Source organism: Tursiops truncatus, chromosome 15 (assembly GCF_011762595.2).
Source record: "Tursiops truncatus isolate mTurTru1 chromosome 15, mTurTru1.mat.Y, whole genome shotgun sequence".
Taxonomy (NCBI): domain Eukaryota; kingdom Metazoa; phylum Chordata; class Mammalia; order Artiodactyla; family Delphinidae; genus Tursiops; species Tursiops truncatus.
This window is the reverse complement of record NC_047048.1, coordinates 58,932,429-58,945,723: the sequence shown is the minus strand read 5'-3', so window position 1 is coordinate 58,945,723 and position 13,295 is coordinate 58,932,429. Positions and strand designations below refer to the sequence as shown.

Sequence of the window (13,295 nt, the reverse complement as noted above, 5' to 3'; positions counted from 1 at the left end):
TTATTTTTGGCTGCGTTGGGTCTTCGTTGCTGCACGTGGGCTTTCTATAGTTGCGGTGCACGGGCTTCTCGTTGCGGTGGCTTCTCTTGTTGTGCAGCACAGGCTCTAGGCGCGCAGGCTTCAGTAGTTGTGGCACGTGGGCTCAGTAGTTGTGGCACATGGGCTCAGTAGTTGTGGCTCGTGGGCTCTAGAGCACAGGCTCAGTAGTTGTGGCCCATGGGCTTAGTTGCTCCGCGGCATGTGGGATCTTCCCAGACCAGGGCTCGAACCTGTGTCCCCTGCATTGGCAGGAGGATTCTTAACCACTATGCCACCAGGGAAGCCCTACCACAGGCTTCTGGGGAGATACAACTACTATCCCCATTTTACGAACGAGGAACCGGAGGCCTAGAGAAGTCAAGAGTCTGGCAGAGCTGGTCTCTGATATCCACTGACGAATACTACTCTGCCGCATAGTAATAGTTCGTATCCAGTGAACTATAATAGTCCAATATCCAATGAAATCTGTTAATCCTAGGCAGGTGCTACTTTTATTCCCTACTTTGTAGATGGGGAAACTGAGGCTCAAAGAGGTTAAGTGACTCCCTCAAGGTGCTATAGCCGGTAAGTGCGGGTCAGGATTCGAACCCAGACTCAAACTTGTGCACACACGGTGTGAAATGAATCTCACAGGGCCTGGCTCACTGTGTGTTGAGGTCTACGAATAATTCTGGCTTGCTTTTTGTCTTATTCTCTGAGACAGTCATTTACTTGATAAGCAGTCACTCCCCTGGCAAATGCTTGGGGTGAGAGGTAAGCAGACCCCAGGGGTGGAGACCGGGCCCCTCTCTCAGCTGCCAGGGGCTCAGGAAGTGATGAACCCAACACTTTGGGTTGTAGGGACACAAGAATTTGCTCGTCCTCTACCAGGATGCAGTGTGAGGCTGCTGCCCCCCCAAATCTCTCCTTCCCAGTGATGCCCCCTCCCGACTCTCAGGAAGTTCTGTCTAAGGTGTGACCCACATCCATCTCATGGGTGCTCCTTATATCATTTTTACTTTTAACTTAAAAAATATATCTTTGGGGAATTCCCTGGCTGTCCAGTGGTTAGGGCTCCGAGCTTCCACTGCAGGGGGCGTGTGTTCGATCCCTGGTTGGGGAACTAAGATCCCGCATGCCAGTGACGCGGCAAAAAAAAAAGAAAAAAAAATCTATATCTATCTATATATCTTTATTGTCAACCTTCAAAGACTCCCCCGTTGCTCACCAAATGAAGAGAAATGTCCAAGCCTCGCATTTACATCCTTCCTCAGCTGGGACCAATAAATCTTGACAACTTTATCACTTCCTCTTTCTTACATGTAGCCTTTGCTACTTACAGCCAGAACTGCTCACAATTCTCTAAGTGTTTACAGTACTTTTAAGCCACCGAAATTTCCGTACTGATCCTTCTATTAGAATATCCGTTCTGCCCCATCTTTTTCTGCGACAATCCTACACGTGTTTCAAAGCCAATCTCAAATACCACCTCCTCTAAAGAAACCTTTCTTGACATGTGTCTAATATAACCAGTATACCCTGGGAATTTAATGTTTGTTGCATATGTGAATGAATGAACCCCCGCCAAAAGGTTCCCCACTTCCTTGTCATCTCCAGATACTTGTATAGTATTTGTTGTTTAATTGACATTAATTAATTAAAAGTTGTTAGCAGTTTTAGGTTGATGGGAAAACATTCTTTATACAGTGGGGCACATCCACCACGTCATTCTGAAGCTTGCTTTTTCTGCTTAATATCTTAGAGATCTTTCTATATTCCCAGCATTGAGACCTTCATTCATTGGCTTCATTCATTCAACAAACTTTTATGAAGTGTCAGTTGTATGTCAGGCACTGTGAGAGAAGCTTCGGATATAAAACTGAACAAAACAGACAAAGCTGTTGTCCTTGGAGAGCTGATATTCTTTCTGGTGGAGCAAGATGAACAATAAATGGTAAAGAATAAGGAAATTATTCAGTACGTTAGAGGATGTTCTCTGTAGAAAAAAGAGAGAGCAGGGTGAGGGGAAGGTGGAGTGGGGAAGGACCCAGCGGGGGCAGGTTGCAGAGTGCAGGGAGCCTGTAGAGCCACCTTGAGGGAGTCCCAGGACGGTAACGGCAGGACCTAGCAGTGTCCCATCACCCAAAAGCACAGGGGTGAATTTAGCCTGCCCCCATTGCTGGGTGCCTGTCATTTACCATCAAGAACAACGCTGCAACAAATACCGTGGCAATCTGTCTTTTTGCCCAGGTGTGAAATACCTGTAGAATCAATCCCTGGCCGTGAACTACAACATACTTGAGAGCGATCACTCAGTTGCTCTCCAAGGACGCTGCACCAGGACCACGAGTCCTCCACAAAGCGCTGCCCCGGGCGCTCTCAAACACGTAGACTCTTCTGGCCGGTCAGGAGGTCGCTCATATTCCACCAGGAGAGTTTCCAGGGCAGACATCAGCTGATCCGTGGCGGGTCCCCCAGGGCAGGCACCGGAGGTTCACTCGCAGTTGCGGAGATGTGCTGCGCTTTCTGAACGGGTTGATGGGCAATTGGATTAGGGGCTGAAGGCGCCACTGCCGTTACTCAGAGAAGCCACCAGGGGGTGCAGGAAGCCCCAAACTCCGGGGAGATGGACCTTGCAAAGGGCATCTGGACTCTTAGAACCTTCTCACTGGGGTTGTGTGGGGCCTAAGTGCCAAGGTGAGAAAAGGTGGAAGGTGGGAGGAAGGAGGAAAGAGAGCAGGAGAAAATAAGACGCGGGAAAAGAGGATTAGGGAGAGGGGCTTCCAAGGGTGCCTCCAGACCAGTTTCAGTACTTGTTTGCTCCCTGATCAGGGCTCCCAGCATGGTGCAGACCCCACCAAAGGGAATACAATCTCATATCCATGAATTGAATTCAAGAGTCCAGAACAGACTGGAGAAAAAATTCACAAGATAAATATGTACAGTATGATGATTCCATTTGTGTAAATAAATTATATTCTCCACAAATAAAAGCTACATATTCTTTAGGGCTGCATGTGTGTTTACCACATATACATCTATATGAAAAAATCTGGAAAGATGAATTTCAAATTGGCAACAGTGGTTACCTTTGGGACTGTGTGTGTGGAGGTGGTCAGGGAATAGGAAGTGGAATGAAGAGGACTTTAGACTTAAATGAAATATCTTTCTTTTCCAGGAGTCTATAACCCTGTTAGTTGTGTAACCTAAAATTAAAAATTGCTGAAAAAAAGAAAAAAATGAAGAAAAAGAAATAAAAGAAACATCAAATGCCATCCTACTGTCGCATCAATAGAAGTCTTACCTGCAGCTCAAGGGGGGTGACAGCCTCCTCTGCTCTGCTGAGAGCGTACCTAGGACCTCCTTTCCTCTCCTGGTCTCTGTCCTGTGTGAAGAACAATGACAGCTCAAGGCATGCCAAGAGTTGAAGGTGGGGGGAATTATGGTGCCACCTGAATGGGGTGTGCTGATGGGGGAGAACGCCCCTTACCCAAGTTGGAAAAACTGGGCTGGAATGGGAACCACTTTCAGGTTTGTATGTAGCAAATGGGTCCGTGCTGACAGACCTCTGCTGGGCAGGGTCCTGCCCTGGGGCAGGATTCCAAGAGTGAAGCATGGTGGAAATTCCAGCGCAGATGGGGTAGAGATTTCCCATCTAGCTAAGTAGGGAAGGTGTGGGCTAATCTGGGGATTTGGAATGTATGCAAGATGAGGCAGCATGATGCTTCCTAGGAATGTAGGAGTGCCAAGGATGGACTCCCAGCATCCTATGGGAGGTTGTGGGGGATTTCGTGAAATGCCCACTCAGCTCTGGAAAACAACAGCTGGGAGGCCAGAAGGAGCAGCCATTGAGATGGAGATCAGACCTCAACCGTAGGTGGGCCTCAGTATCTTCATCTGTAAAATGGGTGAGGGCTGGGGTATGGTCTCTGATTTTTTTCCAGTCAAGTATGTTCCAGGGTTCATACTCTTCCTTATGGCCCTCAACCTGAGGATTTGCAGCTCCAATCATTGGCCACCAGAGGTCGCCTCTGACAGGCTTGAAGAAGAAAAAAGCCAGCCTGGTCTGAAGAGGAACCTGAGGCTGGGAGTCTATTTCTTCCTTTCTATCTCTTTAACGTGACTATTGATTGAGATTAACTCTGTCCCTGCACCGGGGATACAGCAAGGAACACGGTCTCTGAAATGGAGCTGCTCTCTCCTCTCCGAACTCCTGTTTTTCTCGCACACCCCACATCTAATCTCTTAGCAGATCCTTCGGGACCAAGAATCGGGCCACTCGGTACCCTTCCACTGCCACCTCCCTGTCCAGCCTCCTTCATGTGCTGCCTGGACTTCTGCGGTCATCTCTTCACTGGCCATCCTACTTCTCGCCCTTCTGCCCTTCACAGCACGACTCAGAGCCTGTCCTGCCTCTGCTCAGAACCCTCCCAGCCCTGCTGGGTTCCTCCCCATGGACTGGCCCCGTGGGGTTCTGCTCCCATCACACTGAGCACGGCTTCCTCCCTCCCCCCTCACTCTCCACTCCAGCCACACTGACCTCCCTGCTGTCTCTCACGTGGCAAACTCTTGCCCTGCCTCAGGGCCTTTGCCCTTGCTGTTCCCTCTACCTGGGGCTCTTTCTCCAGGCAACCCCGTGGCCCCTCCCTCACTTTATTAAGGTCTCTGCTCAAACTCACCCTTCAGAGGTGACCCCTTATTAAAGTAGCCTGGTCGCCGACTCTGTCTCCCTGCACATGCCGCTCCCGTTTTCTTCACTGTGCCCTTGATGCTGTGTTACGTGTTCTCTCATGTACCTTGTTTGGTGTCTGACTCCCACCAGCATCAGCTCGACAAGGGTGGGGACCATGTCTGATTTGTTCCTGGCTGAGGCCCTGGTACCTAGTTTGTACCTGGCACACAGATAAGCTCAGGAAATATTTGTTGACTGATGAGTGACGAGGGGACCTTGAGAAGGGACAGCTGGGCGTGAGGGTAAGAGTGACTTTCAGTGAGTGACAGGTGGAGGGGAGCTGGGCTGCACTGATGGAGGGGGGATCCTCTCTTGTTGGGGGGCACCGTGCCCTCATCTCAGCCTCCTCACACTTCTGTCCCCCACCCTCCTGCAATGACCCTGACTTGCTGGGGGCCAGAGGCAGGCTTCTGACCCTTTTGGCACCACAGGCCTTCTCTTCACCTCTTCCCTCTGCAGGACTGTGTGTCCTGGGCCCTCAGGAAGCACCCAGACCCTGGAGACAGGGCATCTGAGTCAGGCCTGGGCCTGTTTCCCCATCTGTCTAGTGAGGTAGCCAGGCCCAGGTCCAAAGTGGGGGGATGGGCTGATGTGAAGGGCTGTGCCCTCTGCCCCTCCCCACTCCAGACACTGGCAGTGTGGCCGGGCCCCTCGAGGACAGCTAAGCTGTTGGCTTCCTGCCTGGCTCCAAACCTGAGAGCAGATATACCGGGGAGGGGACAGTCAGCGGCAAGGCCTGCGGAGCTGCTCAGAGCACCAGAAGCCAGCCCTGAGGAGAGAATCAGGGGGGCCCAGGGGAAGGAGCCCCAAGCTTCTGGTTTTCCCAACCCAGAATGTTCTTCCCACCTCGCCCAGGCTTCCTTCACTCTCATGGCATGTTCACAATTTTGACCACGCCCAGAGTCTGCCATTAATGATTGTTTCTTAACGTGTTTTCTTCAAATCAACTGGCTAACATTGAATTCGAATAATTTTAGACACACAGAAAAATACAGAATACATTATGAACTACATACCCAATACCCATATTTAACATTGGCATTTTCCATATTTGCTTCATCTATTTCTTTCTGAAATATCTTAATGTGAATTATAGATAGCATCCATTTTTGTCCCCAAATACTTTAGTTTGCATGTCCAAAAAGTAAGGCTATTTCCAGGGCCACTGTTTCACTTAATAATATCAACATTTCTCTGATATCTAATATTTAGTCCACAACTGACTTCCTTAATTTTCTCCAAAATGTGTTTTACAGTTGACCATGGATTCATTGTAAAAGGAAACTTGACACACGAAATGAAAAGCAAGTATCTTCTGCCATGAACAGAATGTACCTCTGGAAATGGAGACAGTGTTTCAGGCTGATGCGGTGCCCAGGCTGCAGCTGAGGCCTGCTCTCCACTTGTTATGCAGGAGACTCGTGGGCACTGGTGTCAAACACAGAGCAGCAGAGAAGACTTTCTCACTGATGTAAGGAGACTTGAAAAGGACTCAGAAAGGGAATCACCTTTTCCACGTTGGGGTCAGAGTTATTTAATGTGGGACTGGTCTGCAGGGACAGGGAGGTGTGGGCGGGCCAGGAAAGTGGCCCATTCCCAAGACTCCAGAAGGTTCTGGGGAAGGACCTGGGATTCCTGGAAGACCATGCTGCAGTGGGAAGAACACTGGAGGGGAGTTGGGAAGGGGTGGATCTGTCCCTGCTCTGATTTGGGCCTCTGTGTTTCTGTCTGTAAAGCTGGGGAAATAGTGATGCCAGGACAGGCCTTCCACCCCACCCCTCCCCCGCTCCTGCCAGGGATCCTGAGGACCTGCGTGCCCTTCGTGCCCTGGCTTCCCATCTCTTCCAGCTCCATACCTCTTTCTCTGTTCCCCTCCTGTGCTCTGGCTCGGTCTTCCTGCTCACTCTCTGGGCTGCAGCCCAGACATGACTTCCTTCTAGAAGCCTGCCCTGCCCCCTCGTCTGGATCCCACAGCTGCCGTGATCACTCACAACTGTAATCCCTGTGCCTTCTCTGTCTCCCCCACTGGCTATGGGCATGGAAAGCAGAGAGCTTCTGTCTTGTTCACCACTGTATTCCCAGCCGCCACCTCAGTGCCTGGCACATAGTAGGATCTCAGTAAATTTGTTGAATGAACAAATGATTATCATTGCATTTCTCATACCAATCTCTTTGCCTCTTCAGGGGTTTCAGAATGGGCATTTGGTCCTTCATTCATTCATGTACATATATATATATATTTTTACATTTTCTTTCTCCATTAATCTGTTGATAGACACATTGTTTCCATGTTTTGGCTATTGTAAATAATGCTACAATGAATATGGGGGTGCAGAAATCTCCTTGAGATAGTGATTTCATTTCCTTTGGGGCTCTACTTGGGAGTGGAATTGCTGGCATGGTAGTTCTATTTTTAATTTTTTGAGAAACTTCCATACTGCTTTCCAGAGTGGTTGTGCCAGTTTACCTTCCCACCAGTAGTGCACAATGGTTTCCCTTTCTCCACATCCTCACCAACACTTGTTATCTCTTGTCTTTTTTTTTTTTTTAAATCTCTTGTCTTTTTGATGACAATCATTCTGACACGTGTGAGGTGATATCTCTGTGGTTTTGACTTGCATTTCCCTGATGATTAGTGATGTTGAGTACCTTTTCATGTACCTGTTGGCCATTTGTATGTCTTCCTTGGAGAAATGTCTATTCAGGGATCAATCCCTTGAAGCCCGTGCACCGCAATGAAGAGTGGCCCCCCTGCTCAACGCAACTAGAGGAAGCCTGTGAGCAGCAATGAAGACGCAACACAGTCAAAAAAAAAAAAAAAAGTACTTTAAAGGATCAATCACTTATCAGATATATGATTTGCAAATATTTTCTCCTATCCTTTAGGTTGCCTTTTTATTTTGTTAATTGTTTCTTCTTTTTTAAAAAATAAATTTATTTATTTAATTTTTGGCTACATTGGGTCTTGGTTGCTGCATGCAGGCTTTCTCTAGTTGCAGCCAGCAGGGGCTTCTCTTGTTGCAGAGCATGGGCTCTAGGTGCGCAGGCTTCAGTAGTTGTGGCATGTGGGCTCAGTAGTTGTGGCTTGCGGGCTCTAGAGCACAGGCTCAGTAGTTGTGGTATACGAGCTAAGTTGCTCTGTGGTATGTGGGATCTTCCTGGACCAGGGCTCAAACCCGTGTCCCCTGCATTGGCAGGTGGATTCTTAACCACTGCGCCACCAGGAAGTCCTGTTAATTGTTTCTTTTGCTGTACAGAAGCTTTTTGGTTTGATGTAGTCCTAGTTGTTGATTTTTGCTTTTGTTGTGTGCTTTTGGTGTCATATCTAAAATATTGCCAAAACCAGTGTCGAGGCATTTTATACTCATGTTTTCTTGTAGGAGTTTTACAGTTTCAGATCTTAGGTTTAAGTTTTTAATCCATTTCCAGTTAATATTTTGAGTGTTGTAAGATAGGGGTCCAATTGCATTGTTTGCATGTGGATATCCACTTTTCCAAACACTATTTATTGAAGAGACTATCTTTTCCTCATTGAGCATTCTTGGTTCCTTTGTCGAGTATTAGTTGACCATATATGCATGGGTTTATTTCTGGGCCCTCGATTGTTTTTATACCAGTAACATACTGTTTTGATTGCTATAGTTTTGTAATATTGATTGATATTTTTAAAAGATCTGCCTGCACTTGGTGGAAGATGGATGTGGGGAGAGAGGGCAGGAGTGGCCCAGAGTCTGAAGCAGGGTCCAGGCATAGATGGGACAGATGAGCCCATTTTGTTCCCATCCTCAGGGTGAGGAGTCTGAGGAATCTGTGCTGAGAATGGGCCTGGGGCTTGCAGTGTCTGGACCTGAGAGTTGGGCCCCAGCAATAGAGAAAGGGAGGTGGGGGTAGCACCGCAGGCTCATTTGCATCTGATTTGCATATAGAATAGAGAGGTCAAGTTGAAAGCTGAAAAGGCCTGCTCCAGGCCCTTAGGTGGAGGGTCTTGGGTGTTAAGTTTCCACAAAGATTCTGTCTCTGGGGCCACGACCTTCCAGTTCTAGAGGGGCTCTACTCCCCCCCAGCTGCACTCTGGCCTGGCCCTGCCATCTGGGGTTGGAACACTAGGAGGACAAAGGCCCCTCACTCTCAGAACACTCTTCCCCTGCAAAATCCCATCTGTCAGGCCCAGCCTCTGACCTTCCGGGCTCACAGGCTGTAGGGTTGGGGAGGGGAGACCCCCGAGCCCTGAGGGGACGCAAGCCTCCCCTCCCAGCCTCCACCATCTGTCCTGGTCCGCACAGGCGTCCTCTTGCTTCTGTCGCCTGATCAGTGTGATCTGGGCTAGTCACCTCCCCTTTCTGGGCCTTGGTTTCCCCCACATTGCAGAGGTGGGATTGGGTGGAGTATCATTTGTCACAATTAGAAAAATACGGGGGAAAATATAATGGAATAGGAACAAAACGGTGTTATTAAATTCTAGTCTACCTTCAAGTAAAAGAAGCCAGGCACATTTACTTCCTTGAGGTAACCAGACTTGGTGCAAGGGAGGAGAAGAGGAGTAACTTTGACTCTAGAGCTATGCTATTGAGTACAATAGCCGCTAGCCTTGTGTGGTTATTTTCATTTAAATTAATTAAAGTTCAATAAAATGTAAAATTCAGTTCCTCAGTTGTGCTTAATAACATTTCAAGGTCTCAATATCCATGTGTGGCTAGTGGCTACTCTACAGGACAAATATAGAACATTTCACCCACATAGAACGTTCTAGCAGACAGTGCTGCCCTAGAGGATTTATTGGGTACATCTAATTAAAAATAGTTATCCCTCTTTTCTCCTACTGTGGGAAACATTGGGTTTGATTTTTAACCTCACAGTGAAAACCACCATCTCTTTCTTTCTCTTTTATTTTTTAGGGTATTGTACTTTTTAAAATATTTTTTATTGAAGTATAGTTGATTTACAAGATTGTGTTGGTTTCAGGTGTAACACAAAGTGATTCAGTTTTATATATATATATATATATATATATTCCTTTTTAGGCTCTTTCCTATTATAGGTTATTACATGATATTGAGTATAGTTCCCTGTGCTATATAGTAGGACCCTGACTATCATCTCTTTCCACTCTGACTTGCCCTGGTGTCAGCTGATGGCCTAAGGACCATTTCACTATCACAGTCTAAGGGATGAACATGATGGGCGTCTAGGGTTTTAGACTGAAGGGATTCTAAGGATTTGATGACCTCAGGATTTAAAAATTCTGGGATTTTCAGGTTCAGAACTTGTCCGCACTCCTGAAACCCGAAGGATTTGGGAGTGGAGAGCTGATGGAGCTCAGCTGGGACCAAATCCCCCCTGATCCTCAGGTTTGTCTGCCCCCTCCCCTACTTCCCTCAGCGGCCCACCTCCCCCCTCCCCCCAGAAGACTGTTGGATGCCCTAGTTGTTTGTGCCGGCACCTGGTGCAGCTGGCTTCCTGGCTCCAGGACCCAAGCCCGTGTGCTCTCTGCCAGGATTTGAGGAGATCTATCGGGAGCCCCCGTGACTGTGCTGTATAATCTCTGGTATTGTCATTAGCATAGCATCCTTTTATTGAGCCACACTCTGGCCAGGTTTTGCTGTCATCATCTTGGGTACTCAAGGTAACACCTTACAATGTAGGTGAAATTATTCTTCTGATTACAGATGAGGAAACGGAAAGTTCAGAGTTTAAGGAACTTTCCCAAGTCAGGTAGCTAGTGGGTGGTAGAGCTGGGATTGGAACCATGCCTGGCTGACCCCAGAATTCCCAGTCTTGACCTTAAACTGCTGCTCTTTATGTTTAAAATAGAAACTCCCCTCTGTGGCCTACAGACTCTCAGCAATTTAACATCAGTCTCTTTCTCTGCCTGCACTCTAGCCACTGGCTTTTTGGCTCAAAGGCACTAAGCTCATTCTTACCCCAGGCCCTTTGCACATGCTGCTCCCTCTCATCCTTCCTCTTGATTTCCACGTGGCTGCCTCTTTCTTACCCTTTGTGTCTCACCTCGGAGGAGAGGCCTCCCTGACCATGCTATATAAAGCAGCCTCTTCTCTTTCGTGCCTGTTTCCTTACTTTGCTTTATTTTTATTTATAACATTTCTCATTTCTTGGTTCACTTGCTCATCTATTGTTCTGTCTCCCTCACTAGCATGTAACTCCTTGTGTTTTCATCTCTCTTCCTAGTAATTGGCACAGACCAGGGGCTCAGATAATATTTGTTGAATGAGTGAATACATCTTGAAACAAGACAAGAGGAAGTCAAGGAGGGAGGTCTGCAGGGGCCTCCAAACAAGGAGCTGCCATCTCCTAATTGTCCAGACAGAAAGCTGAGCCTCAGAAAGATGGAGAGGCAGAGGCACGCTCAGCCCCAGCAGCAGCTCAGTGATAACAGTCCCACCTGGACAGCTCAGCCCTGTCGTTATACTTGCCAAGCCCTTTCTCAGATGCTATGTCCTGGGAGCTATCATCATCTCCATTTACCTGATAAAAGCCCGAAGCCTGCAAGGTCAGGAGACTCCCAGCTGGGAGGGTCACTGTAGTGTCAGAGCAGGGGTCCCAGGTTTCCTATCTCTGTGCAGGTGCTGGCTTCACTCTCAACCCTTGCTGGGGCAAGGGGTTGAAAAGAACAGACTCTGCGTCCAATCTCCCTCCCCGACACAATAGAAAGGGGCCACAGACCTGTCCACAGTGAGCTTTCCTCACTGTTGGGTTTTACTCTGATGGAACAGCCCAGGATGCAAGCCAGAAACTTTTTAGTGGAACCAGAATTTCACTCTGACCCATAACAGTAATTCCAATAGTAGTAGTGGTAGTAATCATGAGGTTTGTTGATCACTTACCATATGTGACAAGTCCCGTGCAGAATGCTTGGTTCCCATTATCTCATTTGACTTTCATAACATCCTTGTGAAGCGATATCACCATTCCCAGTTTGTAGTGGTGGAGATGTAGCTCAGAGAGGTGGAGCCACTTTTCCAGGATCACACAGCCAAGAGAATGTGGAACCAGCATTTGAACACATGTCCATCAGGGCCCCCGACCTGCACCGGTCACCCCTCTGGAAGGCCCTTGGGAGGAGAGAAGCAGAGAGGATGGGAGATGTACGGGAGCAGTGGACAGGCTGTTTCTCAGTTCTGTTCTCAAATATTAATTGAGTGCCTGCTGTGTACACTGGGCTGGATCCTGGGGTGTGGGAGAGGAGCAGGCCAGTCCCTGCCACCCCTAGCGCTCACTGTTGCCTTCGTGGGGAGAGTGGACCTGTAAATGGACATGCAACACAATCTGATACACAACCTGATACATCGGGAAAAATCCAGGAGACTCGGAAAAAGGTCTCCCAGCTCAGCCGGGGAGGGGGTCAGGAAAAGCTCCAGGAAGTGACTTCCACGGGACAAGGCGGAGTGAGCCAGGAAGAGCATTGCAGGTGTTGGGCACACAGGGGAACATCAGGGTGGCTGGTGGGCACAGCTCCAAGCAGCCGATGTTGCTAGGTTGGGCTGCACAGGGCTGGGGGTGGGAGAGTAGAGGCTGCGAGGGCTGGGCTCTCCGGGTGTTCCTCCTGAGCTGAGCTCTCCCCTGCTGCGTCTCCTGGCTGTTTCTTCCTGGGAATCCAGGGGCACTGGGGCCCCATGGTCTCATGGCTCTGTGGTTGCTCTGATCCTGCCTAGTTTAGAATCAAATCCTTTCTAAGGACAGAAACCCAGAATCTCGCTTGGGTTGTGTATTCAGGGCACCTTTCTGAGTCCACTCAAGTTGAATGTTACTACCTCCATTGTACAGATGGAGAAATTGAGGCTCAGAGATAGGAAGGGCCAGCAGGATGTGTCCTGGAATATCCCCACTGGCAGCTGGGCCTGATTCTTTGGCAGGTGGAACCTGGCCCCCTGGAGGCACTGCGGTAGTTGAGAGGCATGTGTGGTGGGGACTGGAGACTGAGGACAGTTCCTGGGTCTGGGAAATCTGGTCCCAGGGGAAGCAGCCTGTACTTTAAGCGAGGCACTGGCAGAGGAGGAAGGGCCCCTTGTCACATCCTGGAGACGCACCTTCTATAGATGGTGTTTTCACTGTTCCTGTGGGCTGTTTAGGAAGTGTTCTGAGGACATAGGACTTCAGGGTTGAGTATGTTTGGGAAACAATGGAGGAAGCAAAGAGAAAGAGGAGTTTCTGCTCCAGGCCTTCTCAGAGTCTTTACTATGGTTAAGTGCGTTGCCAATCTCTAACTGCAGGAAAAGTGGGCAAAGAAGTGTGGACCCTGCCTTCTGGGAGCTCACAGTTGGTAGAGGAGACCCAGACACAGGAACACACTGAATGTCAGGAGGTTGGAGAGCTATGAAAAGAAATGTGAATGATGGGGTGGGGGGAGGATGAGGGTTTTCCCTGGGAGGATGACACTGAGCAGAGACTGGAAGGACGTGAGGAGGCAGCTGTGTCTTGGGGAAGAGATGCCCAGGCAGTGGGAACAGCATGTGCAAAGGCCCTGAGGCAGGAGGGTGCTTGGTGTATTTGAGAAACAACAGGAGGGTCAGTGGCTGGAGCAAGATGG

At 48.7% G+C, this 13,295-nt stretch overlaps 1 long non-coding RNA gene across 2 annotated transcripts in view; it reads right to left on the bottom strand.

The window, feature by feature from the left end:
- Window positions 1-11: 11 nt before the first annotated feature.
- Window positions 12-13,295, bottom strand: part of LOC117308033 (uncharacterized) — a 25,055-nt gene continuing 11,771 nt past the window's right edge. Inside the window, exons 2-4 of one of the 2 annotated variants that reach the window (XR_004521994.2) lie at window positions 11,593-11,820; window positions 3,323-3,403; window positions 12-1,945 (exon numbers count right to left, since the gene is read on the bottom strand). This is a non-coding gene — a long non-coding RNA (uncharacterized lncRNA). Of the gene's footprint in view, window positions 3,404-11,592; window positions 11,821-13,295 lie in introns of both variants that reach the window. The other variant, XR_012326257.1, reaches the window with a different exon arrangement.